At 42.6% G+C, this 18,312-nt stretch overlaps 1 protein-coding gene across 1 annotated transcript in view; it reads right to left on the bottom strand.

Annotated features, from left to right (window-relative positions):
- Positions 1–13,809, bottom strand: part of gpat2 (glycerol-3-phosphate acyltransferase 2, mitochondrial) — a 71,623-nt gene extending 57,814 nt beyond the window's left edge. The window contains exon 1 of the mRNA XM_080738650.1: positions 13,787–13,809. The gene's annotated coding sequence lies outside the window, so the exon portion shown is untranslated. The remainder of the gene's footprint in view (positions 1–13,786) is intronic.
- Positions 13,810–18,312: the final 4,503 nt, after the last annotated feature.

Genomic DNA, 18,312 nt, shown 5'->3' with positions numbered 1-18,312 from the left:
TTCTGCTCCACTGGGCAGCAGGTGAAACCAATCATGTCAATTGGGCCATACCATTAGAAAGGGGGGAAACAGTAGGGCCTTTTTAACAGCAACCGTTGTACGACTATTATATGTACTACATCAGGATTTTACATCGGGATTTTTAATTTCACACGCATCTGTAACATATGGCTCCAAGCAACAATGAACAAAAGATTTGCATGCTGCAATCGTGTAATGCAAACATGAAAATAAACAGTACACACACAATCTCTACTGAATTTATCTTCAGAGGCCCAAGAACATGTCATGAACAAATACAATGCATGCTCTCTTATGTAACTGCCCTATTTGTTAATTGATTCACAATTCTGTCCAAAAGTATTCTTCAAGGGTTTGTAGCCCTTATGCAATGCTTGAGAGTTGATTGGGTAAACTAAACATACTGTACTGTATGAAATGTGCCTGGCTGCTGTGTACCGTGCGTGTGTGCATGTTGGTGCAAACACAAGGGTCTGTCCTGTGTGGCATTGACATGGCTGGAACATTGTGAGTTTATTTGACCAGTGCTGGACTGGTCCACTGGCTCATAAAAAAACATAGTGTGTTAAGAGGTCACATTAAACAAATCGTTCTGATGTAAACAAAAGGGAGCATTCATCTTTGACTTTCAACACAGAGCTCCATCCACTCCTACACACCGTCTGGAGATGGGCTGCATACTCATGCACGCAAAAAATAATAATAATGAGAGCGGAAGTGGATGTGATTTGATCCAATTTGAGGCGTGACAGACCGAAACAAGCCTGGCAAGTGGTGTGCACATGGGAAAACTGAGCATTAATTAAAAATTTAAGAGTGTAAAAATGAACTGTCAGGGTCGATTTTTATGCTCTCTCGGAGTTAAATGAACACTCAGGTAGGCCCCTGCACAACGATCTGGCTGTAACTATATCTTGAGGTATCTTTCTCTGTGTGTGTGTGTGTGTGTGTGTGTGTGTGTGTGTGTGTGTGTGTGTGTGTGTGTGTGTGTGTGTGTGTGTGTGTGTGTGTGTGTGTGTGTGTTTTATCTAACAATAGATACAGAACTGAGGACAGAGACAGGTTTAAGGGAGGGGTTGGTGGTGGAGAACGACAAAGAGAGGACGACAAAAATCTTTTTTTCTCCGACGCAACAGATCTGCACCATCTACTTGGTAGATAGTGCATCTACCAGATATCTACAGGAGCACATTTTACCCTCACCCAGATTGTCCTTGTTATTTTTTAACTTCAGTACAAATTTGGAGGTGTGCGATGTTGTGCATCGGGAATCAAACTTTGCGGTCCACATTAAGCGAGGTGTTAGTTGAGCTCTTTTTCGGGACGATTAATTTAGCGATGGGGGAGAGAGTGGCCTCCATAGGCCTCTAACCGTATTTATTACATAATGAAAGCTAAAATAATGAGAGATCTTGTGAATTAAGGTCTATATAGTATCTCAGCTCATGTCATGCTGCAGACACCGTGGATGTGGACACCTCAGTCACAGACTCGTTGGTCAAACATAAAACCAGAGTAGAGATGTCCCGATACTATTTTTCCTTCCCGATCCCAATACCACAACCAGCATATCAGCCGATACTGATACCGAGCAGATACCAAAGTGCTTAAAAATAATAATAATAATAACTAATTACTATCCTTACACGCTGTACCTCGTTGTAAAGGTGACTAATCAATGATAAAAATTCAACACAATACCAATTGGTATTACTGAAGGGGAGAAATAATCAACCAAAGTTAAGTTTCTGCAATTCTTATGGGCAGTTTATATTGCGAGTGGGAAAAAACTAAACCCGAGGTGACAACACTTCATCCCACAGTCTACACAGTGCTGGATATATAACATCAGCACAGCACAGGATCACAGGCATTATTTTCTCTCACACACACACACACACACACACACACACACACACACACACACACACACACACACACACACACACACACACACACACACACACACACACACACACACAAACTGAGTATGGTATGATGACAGATATAGTGGGAGTTATGCGATTGTGATGTCTGCTGGAATGAGTGCGAGGGTCTGAGTTCAGCGGGAGATCAGGGCTGTGCGTGGGTCTTGAGTGTCTCTGTGTGAGAGTGAAGTGTGCGTGCGGCCGTGCGCATGTCTTATGATTGTCGTGATAGATTTGCAGTGCATGCAAAGACCCTTTCAAGTTTTCCGCATTTTATGTTTCAGTCTGATCTTAAAATGTATTCAATACATTTGTTGTTCCCCATCAAACTAGACATAATACTATTCAATAGTGTTTAACTAAAAATAACTAGAAAAAGTGCCCCTCAGAGCACATGTCTCTGCCAGGCCAGGTAGGTTATTGTGGGCCAGCAATGTTCAGAATTCAGTCATTATTGAGGTGAGTAGAATCGCTGCATTTGTGATTTGATCCAAGCGAACCACTCCTGCAAACTTAAGATGACAATCTCAGCCAATCAGGATGTAATACAAAAAAATTACAGATCTGTGTTGATCACATGACTATAGAGATAATGTGTACCGACTTGCGGCCTGGCGGAGACACAAATAAAATACTCAAATATTCCATTTACAGTATTCACTCTTTATTATGACACTCGTAATTGACACTCGCAATTGAGCTCTGGTGCATCCTACTTCTTATTACTTTCTTACTTATCAATGGTCCTTGAGATGCTTCTAAAACTTGATTGAAGTCTACCTGTGCCTTACTAAATTCATCTGTACATAAATTAGGATCTGTCTATAAGGTCTCACACTTGATGGTGTATGTCAGAGTGAAATCATCTGCAGCTTCACTCCTCATTTTCCACTGCTGCCTGAAAACTCATATTCTTCAGTCTCTACCTCACCCCCTCACGCTTTACTTTCCTTTGCTATACTGTAGAGCATCGCAGTGAGGTGTCGGAAGTAAACTGCCCATTCCTTTACCCCATAGGTGATTTCATTATCAACCATACAATTGTAACAATTCAATGAACACTTAACAGTAGTATTGTGGTTGTAAAATGGTTCTATATGCTCCTGCAGAACACCCGAGTATGTATGCAATCACTCTAGTTTTAGTAAAACATGTTAAAATAAAGATCGCACAGAGAAGCACTGCATTACCTATACTGCAAAAAATGTACATTTGGTGAAATCGACGTCTGTGATTGGTGGAGCTTCTTCTTTCGTGTATCTTGCTGTTACCTCGGAAATAGCTACTGCCCCCTGTCTGCCCGGCAGATTATTGCACTTCTTCTTTCTTTTACAAATATGATGCACTATTTTAAAGATGACAATAAGAGCGTCGACAGAGATGAAAATCACTACATGTCCTTTTGTCTTGCTCAGGGACAGACATCAACATTGCTACCCTGGCCTGGAATCGAACCAGGGGCTCTGGTTCCCCAGGGGGGCTCCCTAACCATTCAGCTATGCCACCTGTGAACAGCTAATCCTGGGCACCACTGGACTGATCGGCATGAAACCTTGCCCTACACACTTCCAGTAGGCCAAGTAGGAACCACCACCTCACATTTTTCTCATGACGCAACTCCCCACATAGACAGTCCCTGCCCAGCATCACGCTATAGGGCTGATCTTCCGTGTACCCTACCCCAGTTTAGACCGGGAGTGATTATCAGACAAAATTATACTCTAGTGTGAGTGGTTCAAAGATACGATCTTAAACCTCCTGATTTGCTAACAGTTCGTTCAGCACCGTCCTGATCATTTTCAAACATGTTTGATATTTATCTGGATGATCACTATTGTCCGAGTGTAGTGGCACGGTGAGAGTGGCGCGCGACAGAGAGAAAAACAGTCTACAAGGAGACAGATGTGAATTTCAGAAAAGCTTATAAGATTAGCATTTAGTGTGTGATAATACCAGATTTCCAATTTGTTTTTCTGAGCCAGGCCCCAACATCTATCAGTGCAATATCCACCAAAGAGGCCTTTATGGTAGAGAGGCCAGATGGAAGCCATTGCTCACTAAAGGGCACATGACAGCCTGCTGGGAGGTTGCCAAAGGGCTCCTGAATGACTCTCATACCATGACAAGAAAAATCCTTATCTGATGAAATGAAGATTGTGCTAACTGGCCAATTCCTGGAAACCAGCCACATGAGCATCATCACCTCATTAGTACCATCCCTACAGTCATGGCAGAATCATGCTATGGAGGTGTTTTTCTGTGACAGGGATTAACTGGGAGACCAGTCACTAGATGGATGTAGATTATATAGAACAGTCATGAGTGCAAATAACCCACAAAATGTGTCATGTGTACAAACTCCTATCCAATAAAAGTCATTTTTTTCAGGATTCAAAACTAAACTGCTCTGTAAAAGGGCAATGTTATTTACTCTTAAGCAGTATGGTTATGGTAGCAACACTTGTTGGTTTTAATGAAACAGCGAGTTGTTTCTGTATGCCTGGAATCAATCTTCAGGAGGAGAATGTTTGTGGATAGCTGATAGGAAGTCTAACAAGCATCCCTGCACAAGCAAATTACACACAGCCAGCATTCTTCAAGACAGACACACACTCAGTGTCTTAATTTATCAGACATTTTCACAGGGCCACAATAAATAGCTGAGCTCACGATAGACATGCATCTCCTCCCACCACAACGGATAGTCTATTGGAAAGAGAAGATCTAGTTTAGTGTATCGGTAGAGGTGCTGGGGGAGACAGACTGAATGCCAAAGATCCCTATCGTAGATCCCTCGCTTCATCTATAAAATTATCTCTATCAAACATACTTCCTTGTATTGCTGTGTGTGTGTGTGTGTGTGTGTGTGTGTATGTGTGTGTGTGTGTGTGTGTGTGTGTGTGTGTGTGTGTGTGTGTGTGTGTGTGTGTGTGATGTGAACGGATATGCAATATGGCACATGGTCTGGAAGTTTTCTAAGACGTTATTGAAGTCTTATGATCAAGTGTATACCGTAAAAGCAGACGAACCTAATACAATCACATCTAAGGGCTCTGTGGTTGTGTGTGTATTCTTGTGCATGTGCATGTGTGTGCGCGGGTGTGTGTGTGTATGTGTATATGTGTGAATGTGGGCGTGTATGTGGGAATGTTTTTGTGTGTGAGAGAGAAAGATATGAGGGATAGAGAGAGAGAGGGGCAGACATGTGAGGGTCATTAGGTTGGCCTGTGGGCTTGACAAGGGGTGCATATTTAAGTTGTGTGCGCGCAAGGGTGTCTCTCTTCTAATTATTTCTCTCTGTTGGGTGTTGGTGTACATCTGAAGGAAAGTACCAGTGCCAACAGGGAGGTTTTTGCTTATTTCATCACTAGTGGAGAAATGGTGGCTTTTCATTTGAGGCTATGGGAACATGACACTGTCCAATTTATTCCAATTCATTTTATTTGAAAAAGCCTTTTGTTGCGACAACACACTCAAAGCAGCATTTTGTGGAAAGGAGAAAGGGGAGTATGGATAGAATGTGCGGAAGGACGTGAGGTGGGAGGGAAAAATCTATTTTTATGTTTTCTGAGTCAAATGAATTACAGAGAGCCTTTAGTGGTGGGAAAACGTTGTGCAACTGGGGCAACATGCCATTAACCTAACTTCACCAGTACTTCCACTAAAACTTCCTCATGAGATTAGCAAATTATTTTCAGTCTTCCTATGGAAGCAGCCTTAAAAAAGAAATCTGTTTCTAGGAATAAAGTTGAATAGGGATGCTAGATACAACGGTGTCCAGGGTTTACAAGACAAATCATGTCGATGCAGGTTGATGGATTAGAAAATTATTTCAGAAAATAAACATGTTTCCATTTTTCCTTCTGGCATCATCCTAAACATGATAAGGGTATAAAAATTCCGTTAATCATGTTTTATGCAAAGTGGTTAAAGCATTACATAAACGTCTTAGAATCTGTGGTTTAGAATATGCACTATTGTACCATATGGAAGAACCCATTATTTAAAGCTGGAGGTAAAACACTTTCTAACTGGCAAAATCGAAATATTGCTGAGCTGGGTCAGTTACTAAAGGATGGAGATATCATGTTCATGAACATTTTGATTAATTCTGCACAATTACACACTTAAAAACATGACCTTAACCGATCAGTGGGAAGCTATACTGAGTCGTTGAAACTATCTTTTGAACTGTGTGAGGTATAAAGGTATACAAATGAAGATTTTGTTTAGGTCATATACAATATCGCCTTACATAAACTGAATAAGTTTAGCTGTAAAGTGTCAGGTATGTGCTGGCATGGCTTTGGGATGAGATGAGTGGAACCTTTTTTTTTTTTTTTTTGCCCAGAGGTATTAGGTAAGGAGATGTAGGGTAAATATTTCTTTCCAATATTTGATATGCAACATATTGGATGTAAATCCCCCATTATGTCAAACAAACTGTGTCTCATTCAGCTGTTCGTAAATAGTGTGTAAATTAAGTGACTAAAGAGGTGTATTTTCTCAAGCACAAATTGACATGCAATTCATGAAAGGGGGTATAGAGCCCTGATACAGTATGTGCAGATCACAGGTGTCTCTCATTTTATTTTATTCTTTTGTAAATACAGTATGCTTTCATATGGCTTTCAGAGGGGTATTCTGAACTCTCTGCCCAGAGAGCCTGGTCTTGAAGGACAGAAGCTGGGCCCCTCACCTTTTGTTGTGTAACTGGTCAGGGGGGCAAGGACTCTAATGTCTTATACTCTTATATTGTTTTTGTGTCTTATAAATACTCAAAGACTATGTGGAATAAACAATGAAAGTAACTTCCCTAGTTTTAACAATAGTGGCAGATGGGTGTTTCATTATAAAAAGGGTGGTATTAAAAATACCTCTCTCAAGTACAAATAAACAAATGGAATTTTCAATCTAGTGTAGGAGGCAGACAGAAGGGGAAATGGAAAGGCTCCTTTTCTCTCAACAACATCAAGTACCTTATACCTTTGATGTTATATCTATACGGTTGCCTTTTAAGCGCTTTTCTCTCACACTTATTAAGATTAACTTCAAGCGAGTGGGCAGGCAGGGCCGCAGTATTGTTCTCAAGGGCACTCTGACTCCTCTCGGGGTCCAATTCTTTCCAGAAACGGCAGCTGTACAGGTACAGTAGCAGGCTGGATTGTACTGCATTGTATTTGTTTATACAATCCCAGTACCCTTTATCAGAGTATGTAATGCAGCAGGTACTTGGAAGCCGAAATATGATGGTATTCATCTACAATATGTCAGTACTGTAATTGTAATTGTCAGGCGTCTCCGTATTTGGGCAAAAAACGAAGGACAGATACACTGCCATAGATAGAGGGAGCGTGAGCTTGGGCAACACACTCTCAATTAGGCTTGCTTAACAAATACTGTGATACTGTAGGTAAATGTCACAATAAGAATTGCGGACGATTTCTTTTTTATCAGCATTTGAATGCAGAAATAATAATCGCAGGGTCTTACTTTAACTGAACACCATTCATAAATCCATAGGTCACTGGTGAGGCTGATCACACACAGTGGTTTGATTTCTTCAAATGCACATTAACCTCCACTCGCATCAGTCGCATGGTGGTCATAGAGTGAAGGTGTGAAGGTGCAATTAGCCATTATTTTACAATGGCTGAACTGTGGAAATGATAACTATTAAAGGCCCTTCAAAATGAATATATTTAAGTAACAATATAGTACATGTAAAGTAGAATGTAAATGTATTAGTATTATAGATTACTATACTAATACTAAGAATCAAGGACCCCAATGGAAACAAGACCACAAGGACCTTTTTGGTGTTATCCTCTTAGAGTGTTTGACTGTACTTATACCATTTTCACGTATCTGTCTAATAAGATATTCAATCGATCAATTAATCAAGGTTCTGAAAAAGCGTTCCTGCGCAATATGGCATAGGATTAAGTTGATAGTATCGTTTTGTCCTGAAAGAGTGAGATGAGAAAAAGGAAGGAAACTAAAAAGTAAAATTACCAGACTTTACAAGACAAAAAAAAGAGAGAGAAACAGACAGAGAGATAATTGAAAATCCCTTTTGAACATTAGCAGCTGGCCCACTTGTGATTCCTTGTACAGTGTGTTCCCTGGCTCTGTGCTGCCCACACGGCTGTCCTCACTGAGTCACACTCATCAGTGTATGCGCGCACATGCACGCGCGCACACACACACACACACACACACACACACACACACACACACACACACACACACACACACACACACACACACACACACACACACACACACACACACACACATTTTCTACTAACAAACGTACACTGTCCCTGCCCTCTCCGTGACTCCAGTTCTCCCTCACAGCCCAGTACTAGCCAAAAGCTAATTTGGCAACCTCTATAGATTACCAGCCATGCTATGCGGTACTCATGCTCATCTATTTTGGGGTTAAAAGTTAGGCCCATGATCTAGGTCTATTCATAAGGGGCTGTACCAAAGGTTTGATGCTTCAAAGCTACATTCATAACATTGACCGTGAGATTCTAACACAACATTTGAATACCGTCCATGTGGCCTTCTCTTCCCTTTTGTCTTTGTTCAATTTAAAGTTATACCATGTAACTTTTTTTATAAAACAAATCTTAAAATTGTCCTAACTGTTAAATCGCTAAAGTTTTAGAACACCCACTCCGTTATTTTCAGGTTCTAAAGCTTTCTCTTTATATGTTTTCTATGATCCTTGCCGGGGTCCGGTTTTCGCGGAAAAATAGCGTCATCTGCATCATCTGTATACGTTGGCCAATCACATCGCGAATCATACACACATGATACACTACAGGCCAATCACAGCTTATCTGCCGCGTCTTCAGGAAGTAGCTTCCCTCAGCTACAGTGTTTTCCATGGTGAAGGATTCTTAACCTCTTAATCCCCAAATCCTGGCCAGAAAAGATGCGTTCTACCCCTCCACGGATTTGTATCGGTCGCGGTGGTTTGCGGCGCCACTCCAGTGGTCCGCGGCGGTGGTCCGCAACTGACTCCAGGCGAAAAACGGCCGAAAAAAGCAATACCGCTACTGACCACTAGTTTAGCAATTTACACAGTATAGCTTTAAGGGTTTACTATGCAAGTTTATTGGATAGGGAGGCCATTGTTTCCATTGTGGTTCATTGTACTCAATTTATCAGTAAAAGTTACAGTGTTATCGTTTGGAATCTACTTATTACTACTGACATAACGGCTTATTGCAGCTTTAAGGCTTTAAGTAATAAAACATCTCATAGTCATTAAAGAATGTTTGATTTAATTAAAAGCCTAATCTGATTAATCACTATTCCATTTCCGAAATTACTTTTAAATGATAACTTCCAGGTTTTTTCAAAATGTTGTGTGCATGCTTGTTTTGCTATCCATGTGGTGATCAACAATCCCTACAAGAATAGTAAAACCACACTAACTTGACCTTATGGGGACATTTTACAGGGAATCTGTCATTTTCATGTCGAAGAAATACTTTTAAAGCTTAGGTTACAAATACTAAATGACTCAGGGTGGGGTTTTTAATTTAATAAAATGGTGTGCCTTGTGCAAGCCTCTTCGCAGTGAAAGAAGCCTACGATCTAGAGTTCTCAAATTCTGCACGAACCGGACCATACCTGAACCCGACCCAACATTTAGGGTAGGGTAGGGCCTAAAATGTATGCTAATTAGTCTGGCTGGGCCGGGCCATGGGCTCAATGAAAAAAAGAATAGAGATTTGTTTTATTATTTATATTACTTTTACTCTGTGATAGAGTTCTACATTTTTCCCAAACCCGACTCTACCCGATCCAACGTTTTCGGGCCAGGTAGGGCCTAAAATGTATATGAAGGCCCAGTTAGGGCTGGGCCTTCATTTTCAGGCCCGTTGAGAACTCTACTACGATCAACGTCAAAAAAATAGCACAGATTAAAGGACTTATGTCTCAGCAAGATCTAGAAAAACTTCCAAGAATGAATCTTCAGTAGACTTAAATCCTTACACTGGCTGCATGTGTGTACAATTATTGATTTAAAAGTACTACTGTTGGTCTATAAAGCTTTGAATGGTTTAGGGCCTAAATACATTTCTGATCTTGTACAATATCATGAACCATCCAGATTATCCAAGGTCATCTGGGAAAGTTCTACTTTCTGTCCCTAGAAACAAAAAATAAGTGGGTAAGCAGCATTTAGCTTTTATGTGCCACATATCTGTAACAAACGGCAGGTCTGCTCTGCTAACAATGCGTCGATTCGCAATGTGTTGTTGGCTTATCTATCTATAAATGCGAGAAGTCTCTGCGTGCGTGCGTGTGTGTGTGTTTGTAATCCGCGTATCTCGAGAACCGTTCGTCCCACCGGCTTCAGATTCGGCACACGCGTTCCCCGCCGCGGCACGGAGTGCAGTGCCGGGTCTCGACCCGACCCGACGCGCGGTTTTCCCGAACCGGCGCGAAACGTTCGGAATCTCCTTATGCGGGGTTGATTGTTGACATCAGGCTGTTTCTGAGGAAATCGGCGAAAGCTCTGACTCATTGTGACATCACTTCATAAAAGGCTCTGACATCACGTACGCCACATGAGTCAACAAAAAATCTCTGTGAGTGTGTATGTATGTAGGTAATCCGCGTATCTCGAGAACCGTTCGTCCCACGGGCACGCGCGTTCTCCATATATGGGCATGTGCCGGGTCTCGACCCGACCCGACGCGCGGTTTTCCCGAACCGGCGCGAAACGTTCGGAATCTCCTTATGCGGGGTTGATTGTTGACATCAGGCTGTTTCTGAGGAAATCGGCGAAAGCTCTGACTCATTGTGACATCACTTCATAAAAGGCTCTGACATCACGTACGCCACATGAGTCAACAAAAAATCTCTGTGAGTGTGTATGTATGTAGGTAATCCGCGTATCTCGAGAACCGTTCGTCCCACGGGCACGCGCGTTCTCCATATATGGGCATAAAATGAATGCCCCCATATGAGAACCGTTCGTCCCACGGGCACGCGCGTTCTCCATATATGGGCATAAAATGAATGCCCCCATATATGGCCGGCGCGAAACGTTCGGAATCTCCTTATGCGGGGTTGATTGTTGACATCAGGCTGTTTCTGAGGAAATCGGCGAAAGCTCTGACTCATTGTGACATCACTTCATAAAAGGCTCTGACATCACGTACGCCACATGAGTCAACAAAAAATCTCTGTGAGTGTGTATGTATGTAGGTAATCCGCGTATCTCGAGAACCGTTCGTCCCACGGGCACGCGCGTTCTCCATATATGGGCATGTGCCGGGTCTCGACCCGACCCGACGCGCGGTTTTCCCGAACCGGCGCGAAACGTTCGGAATCTCCTTATGCGGGGTTGATTGTTGACATCAGGCTGTTTCTGAGGAAATCGGCGAAAGCTCTGACTCATTGTGACATCACTTCATAAAAGGCTCTGACATCACGTACGCCACATGAGTCAACAAAAAATCTCTGTGAGTGTGTATGTATGTAGGTAATCCGCGTATCTCGAGAACCGTTCGTCCCACGGGCACGCGCGTTCTCCATATATGGGCATAAAATGAATGCCCCCATATGAGAACCGTTCGTCCCACGGGCACGCGCGTTCTCCATATATGGGCATAAAATGAATGCCCCCATATATGGGCATAAAATGGATACAGGGACGGGCATAAAGGGACACAGACAGACACACAGACAGACGGATACAGAGATCTCCATAAATGGGCATAAAATGGACGCAAATGGCATATATGGGCATAAAATTTACGCAGAATCACAAAGATCTCCATATACGGGCATAAAGGGACACAGACAGACAGATTCAGAGATCTCCATATATGGGCGTGAAATGGACGCAAATAGACAGATATCTCCATATATGGGCATATATGGGCATAAAATGGACCCAGAACTATATGGACGCAAATGGCATATATGGGCATAAAATTTACGCAGAATCACAAAGATCTCCATATACGGGCATAAAGGGACACAGACAGACACACAGACGGATACAGAGATCTCCATAAATGGGCATAAAATGGACGCAAATGGCATATATGGGCATACAATTTATGCAGAATCACAAAGATCTCCATATACGGGCATAAAGGGACACAGACAGACAGATTCAGAGATCTCCATATATGGGCGTGAAATGGACGCAAATAGACAGATATCTCCATATATGGGCATATATGGGCATAAAATGGACCCAGAACTATATCTGCAGTGATCTCCATATATTGACATAAAATGGACGCTGACAGACAGACAGATAACAGATATCTCCATATATGGGCATAAATGGACACAGGCAAACAGATGGTCAAAACGGGTCCTATGACAGGTATAATGGGGTTTGCATTAAAGAGACCCGACCCGACGCGCGTTTTTTCCGAAACGGCGCGAAACGTTCGGAATCTCCTTATGCGGAGCTGATTGTTGATTGTTGACATCAGGCTGTTCCGGAGGAAATCGGCGCAAGCGCTGACTCATTGTGACATCATTTCATAAAAGGCTCTGACATCGCGTACGCAACATGAGTCAACACAAAATGCCATGGTTATGTATCTCCATATATGGGCATATGGGCAGATCTCCATATGGGCTACATATATGGGCATATGGGCACTGCTGACTCATATGGGCATAAAGGGGACACAGATATATGGGCATAAATGGACGTATCGGCACAAGGGCTGACTCATACAGAGATGGGAACTGCTGACTCATATGGGCACGCGCGTCCTCCAGATATGGGCATAAAATGAATGCCCGTATGCGGAGCTGATGTCTGACATCAGAGTTTTCCGCAACCGGTACTGTGTGTGCAGAGATCTCCATATATGGGCATAAGGGGACAAAGGCAAACAGATGGTCAAAACGGGTCCTATGACAACAGGTATATTGGGGTTTGCATTAAAGGGTGGGGACAAAGGCAAACAGATAGATGGTCAAAACGTGTCCTATGACAACAGGTATATTGGGGTTTGCATTAATGGGGTCCGCTCCAAAAAAGATAAAGAAAATAAAAGAGACAAGACAAACATAAGACAAGCAACAAAGCGTGGGACTGGGAAGATGACTTGAATGATGCAGATTTAAGCAGGCTGCGTATTCTGCTTAAAGAAGAAACAAACAAAAAGCGACAGAGATCTCATATATGGGCATAAAATGGACGCATATAAACAGATATCTCCATATGCTTAAAGAAGAAACAAACAAAAAGCGACAGAGATCTCATATATGGGCATAAAATGGACGCAGATAAAAAGATATCTCCATATATGGCATATATGGGCATAAAATGGACGCAGAATCACAAAGATCTCCATATACGGGCATAAAGGGACACAGACAGACAGATACAGAGATCTCCATATATGTGCATAAAATGGATGCAAATAGACAGATATCTCCATATATGGCCATATATGGGCATAAAATGGACCCAGGATTATATCTGCAGTGATCTCCATATATGGACATAAAATGGACGCCGACAGACAGACAGATACAGATATCTCCATATATGGGCATAAATGGACACAGGCAAACAGATGGTCAAGACGGGTCCTATGACAACAGGTATAATGGGTTTGCATTAAAGGGCGGGGCATTCATTCCCTATTTACATCGTTCCCGAGTTGGCCAGGTCGCCGACTAGACGCTGGGCCGCCCGAAGGGCGGCCCAGCTTCTAGTATTATAAATAATATATAGAACTGAAACTGTTATTATGTACACTCGCTGTATCACGTTCTATACGATCTCTCTGCCTTCATTTTCTGTTTGGAAAAAAGTTATCACTTACTGCCGTAAGAAGAACTGTGTCCCTCTCTCTCTCTCTCTCTCTTTGTGTCTGCGTCTGTATGAGACACACAGTCACACACGCATGCGCTGTATAACTGCAAAAGTGTTACGCATGTCACGCAAGACCACTTCTGGCACTAGGGCGACATAGTAATGTACATCGTGTAAGACAGTGGTTCTCAAACTTGGGGTTGGGACCCAAAGTGGGGTCCCCAAATTATTGTGTGGGGTCCCCAGATGATTAGTTTAATGTACTTATTTTCTTCTCACTCAATGGTAAACAAACCAACACACAGTATATAAGTGTATACAGGGTACCTGCACATTTATAAAGTGACAATTTAAGGACGTTCAAGACCGTTTTAATACCAAACTGGCCAAACTTTCAAATATTAAGTAAGCAAGAGGCGAACATTGTGAAAATAGCCTCACAACGCCTCGCAATGCGGAACCGAGTCACATTAAATGTAATACCTACAATTCCAAGTGCTTGTCAGGGTGGGGGTCCCCAGTTCAAATATGTTTATTTTGGGGGTTGCGGCCTGAAAAGGTTTCAGAACCCCTGGTGTAAGTTCATTAACGGTACGGAAAGCAGAGCAATATCTGTGCAAAGTGTGGAGTCAGTTGAAGTATGTGCTGTGAGACCCTCCCCAACTCCCCTCCCGTGACTCCATGGGTGTTGGCCTCGATTCTAGTAGCTCTGCTGGATGTAATTCTTTACAAACAAATTAAGCCTACCCCTTTCTTGTTTAGCAGGAAACTGTGGAGGCCATGCCACTCTTACTTCAAGCCGTGCCTAGACTGTCGGGGCTCTTTTGATCTGACTCTTTATTCATGATGAACGCAGAATCAGATACTGGATTTCCATCTACAAACTGCCAATAAATATTTGATGTGGGGGAAAAATAGCAAGATCTTTTTTTTTCTCATTTGATTAAATGGACGTGGCATTGATCCCTCAGCTGATTGTGATTTCAGAACGACATTAACTTTACAACGCTGCACTATGACTATAGCAGTGGGTGTGGTTTACTGGTGCAAAAAAAAAGAAAGTCCCATAGAGATTGACTAAAATATTTATATAAATTATGTATTTATATTACTACTATACCATTTATTTAGAGTGACATTTCTTTGTCATTTGATTATTTCTGCACTTAATTGTTTATATACTGCAGTTTAATAATGCCCTATGAAACCTTGTGTGATGATCGAACCCTTCCACTCGTCTGCAGCAACATCATGTTGTTTCTGTGTAGAAGACCCAGAGGATAGGACTACTAGGGTGACCAGGTCAAAACAGCAAAACCGCTTTTGCGGGATAGTGTGGGACATGAAGGAGTACAGAGTAGGTACAGTATGTAATATAGACACAGAATTAAATGAAGGCCTTTAGCAGGCCAACATTTGCCTTGTATCTTTAAACATTTAATACACCAATGTATATCAACAGGGGAGCTACTCAGGGGCCTACAGGAAAAGACAATCTAAGTTGTATCTAACGTCTCCCAAGTGTACTCTGTGTGTGTGTGTGTGTGTGTGTGTGTGTGTGTGTGTGTGTGTGTGTGTGTGTGTGTGTGTGTGTGTGTGTGTGTGTGTGTGTTTCTCTTTTGTATAAGCCTGCGGTAATGAGAACTTGTAGGTCAACTTGGGTTAATTACAAAAAATAAAACAGCAGAGAGAGGTGTAGGAGGGTTGTTGGGACAATGAGGCTGCAAGAAGCAATATTACCCTCTCACCAAAATACATTAAGACAGACATGCATACAGTAGCTAAGCTTTTTTATGACATACAACACTCAGCCAGATACAGAACACATCCCATGGCTCAACGCCCACAGGCATAATACTCTACATGAACATAAACAAGCCCTGGGAGAACCAAGGACATGCATGCATTAGTTATGCCAGTGCATATCTGATATCTCTTCAAAAGATGAGGTCAATCCTCGCCAGGCCTCCTCCCTCTGTTCAAACTTTCAACGCTTGCTTTCACCCCCTCCCACACCCAGCCAGGGGCGTCACAACAAATTCTGGGCCCTGGGTACAAGGATTCACTGCGGGCCCCTGTGCTTTAACTATTGAAAAATAGCAGATATACACGCTCACAGCGCGGCTGCGAGCTTGTAGATCTACTATTTTTGAAAGATCATGAAAATCTTTGAATGTCTCAAATCCTTCTGAGGTTTTTTGAAAAACCTATGTTTCTATGTCAGTGGAGCTCAAACCTTCTCATGTGAAGGACCCCCAAAATGGTATGTATTTGGCCACAGGGACCCCCCAGAAGCAAAATTTGAGTTACAAATGTTCACTTAAAAAATACATATATTCAAAGATTTGCACACATTTTCACGACTTTTCAAAAATAGCAGATCTACAAGCTTGCAGCGCGGCACTCGAGCTTGTATATCTGCTATTTTTCAATAGCTAAAGTATAAAATAATTAAGGCCCCTCCACCACCTTGGGCCCTAGTAACTCAGTCCCACTTTCCTACCCCTTTGTGACGCCCCTGCACCCAGCGCTGGATCCCTCCTTCAACACCAGCTGAGGAAGTAAACAACGGTGAAGTCAAGTGGAGAACGCTTTTGTCCCTGGTGATAGCGTAGGCTAGAAGCTCTTCTAATTACACTACAAAACACCACGCTGACGTCTCTTCGCACCCCCACCATTCCTCCCCTCCTCATCCTTAACTCTCTTTCTTTCTCCTCCCCGGGTCTCCAGTGCAATCTCCTCACATCTGTGCAGAATTTTTTAGCGGTGGTGAAAACACAAGCAGCTAAAGAACTCTCGCCCACATCTCCCTGCTGGAGCCCCCTCTTTCCAGCTCCAAATCCTTGTCACCAAGGTGAGAAAACTGGAGAAATACCAATCATCGTCGGTATTCACTAGTTTTTCTTTTTTGATGTTTTGTTTTAAAAACAAATCTCTTCACCTGCTCACCTATGAACACTAAGTAATTTATGATTCTTTGGGTTGCAAGGGAAGCTGAGCTGCGGGACTGAAATATTTATTTATATTTTTATTTTATTTGAAAAAAGGCAACCGTGGAGAGATCTTATCTCAAATGCGCTCATAAATATACAGCATTCATCAAGTCAAGACATATTTTGCAATGCTCTGGAACAGTCAGGGTCTGGGGATCACTACTTTTAAAATTCTACTCACAATTTCAACTGCAACCGATGCAAGACAAATTATAAAGAAGAAACAGAGGCAAAAAACTTTTGGCGCATGGGAGGCACTGGAGGAAAACTGAAGTTCGATGTAATTAATGCATTGCAGTCAATAAGAGCCGTCTGGTCCAGCTTATGAAAAAACAATATTTCTGAATGACCTTTGTCATATAATCGGTTCAGCAATGTAAAAGAAGACATATCACACAGTGTTTTCTAATCCCTTGTTTTTTGATGTGCACACTGTAATTTTATTGAGGCATCTGGAATCGTTTCTCTCTAGATTGGCAATGATCGACAGTCTCGTGATTACAGTCAATACTTTGGCACTTTCGGAAGAAACAAGAAACTAAATTATGCTATGTCCACATCAACTAGACCAGGTCACCTGGTTCTGCCAGACCCGCAATGAAAATCAGAATGCAAGGAAGGGGTGCAGCTGTGTATGAGTGTGTGTGTGTGTGTGTGTGTGTGCGTGTGAGTGCGTGCGTGTGTGCGTGTGCACGTGTGCGCGTGTGCGTGCGTGTGTGTGTGTGTGTGCGTGTGTGTGTGTGTGCGTGCGTGTGTGTGTGCGTGTGTGTGTGTGTTACACACACACGCATCTGCCCCTCCCTTGCTCGGCTGATTGCCTTGAGTGCCGTCACCTGTGTGTGCACAGTGAGGAAAAGAGGGACCGACCGACCGACAGACAGACAGACAGACCGACCGACCGACAAAGCCTTTTGTAGGCCGACCCCCTGGGTCTGGCAAAAAGCAACACAGCAGAAAACAATGTGTGATATTTCTTTTTTTATTTTCCTGGACCTACCCTGTCGTAATCATTCAGACATAGTGTTTATTCATTATCTTGTCCAGCTGGCTCTCACTGACTGCAATGCATTCCATCGGACTTGCAGTTTGCCTCCCAGTGTGACGAATCTGCCAGATGGAATATAGGAGCAGCCATATTAAAGAGAAGTTGGGTCTCTTCCCACTTCCTTCAAAGGTGTTACCAATAATACTAATGAAGGCTCTGTTCCATTTCATGTAGCACAGAGGTGCTCAAACCTTTTATTTCAAGGACCACCAACACTGAGAGTCTCAGAGTTACAACTACACAAAGGAACCATGAGGTCGGTCCCTGGACGACACTTTGAGACCCACTGGTGTAGCAGAGTGTCTGACGGTCTCCACTCGCCATTGGCGTGTTACTTGTTGGATAGAGAAAATGACGATTCTTCTTACTAGATTAGATGTGTGTACCTAATGTTTGAGGCACTCAGAGAAAAAGAGATGATCAGCTGGAGGAGCCCTGCTTGAAGTAGCATTCATTACTGTACATTTTTCTGTTTTCGAAACACTTCCTGCCCTGCTG

This window comes from Nannobrachium achirus (genome assembly GCF_963921795.1).
Source record: "Nannobrachium achirus genome assembly, chromosome: 12".
Classification (NCBI taxonomy): domain Eukaryota; kingdom Metazoa; phylum Chordata; class Actinopteri; order Myctophiformes; family Myctophidae; genus Nannobrachium; species Nannobrachium achirus.
This window is presented reverse-complemented; position numbering and strand designations above follow the sequence as displayed.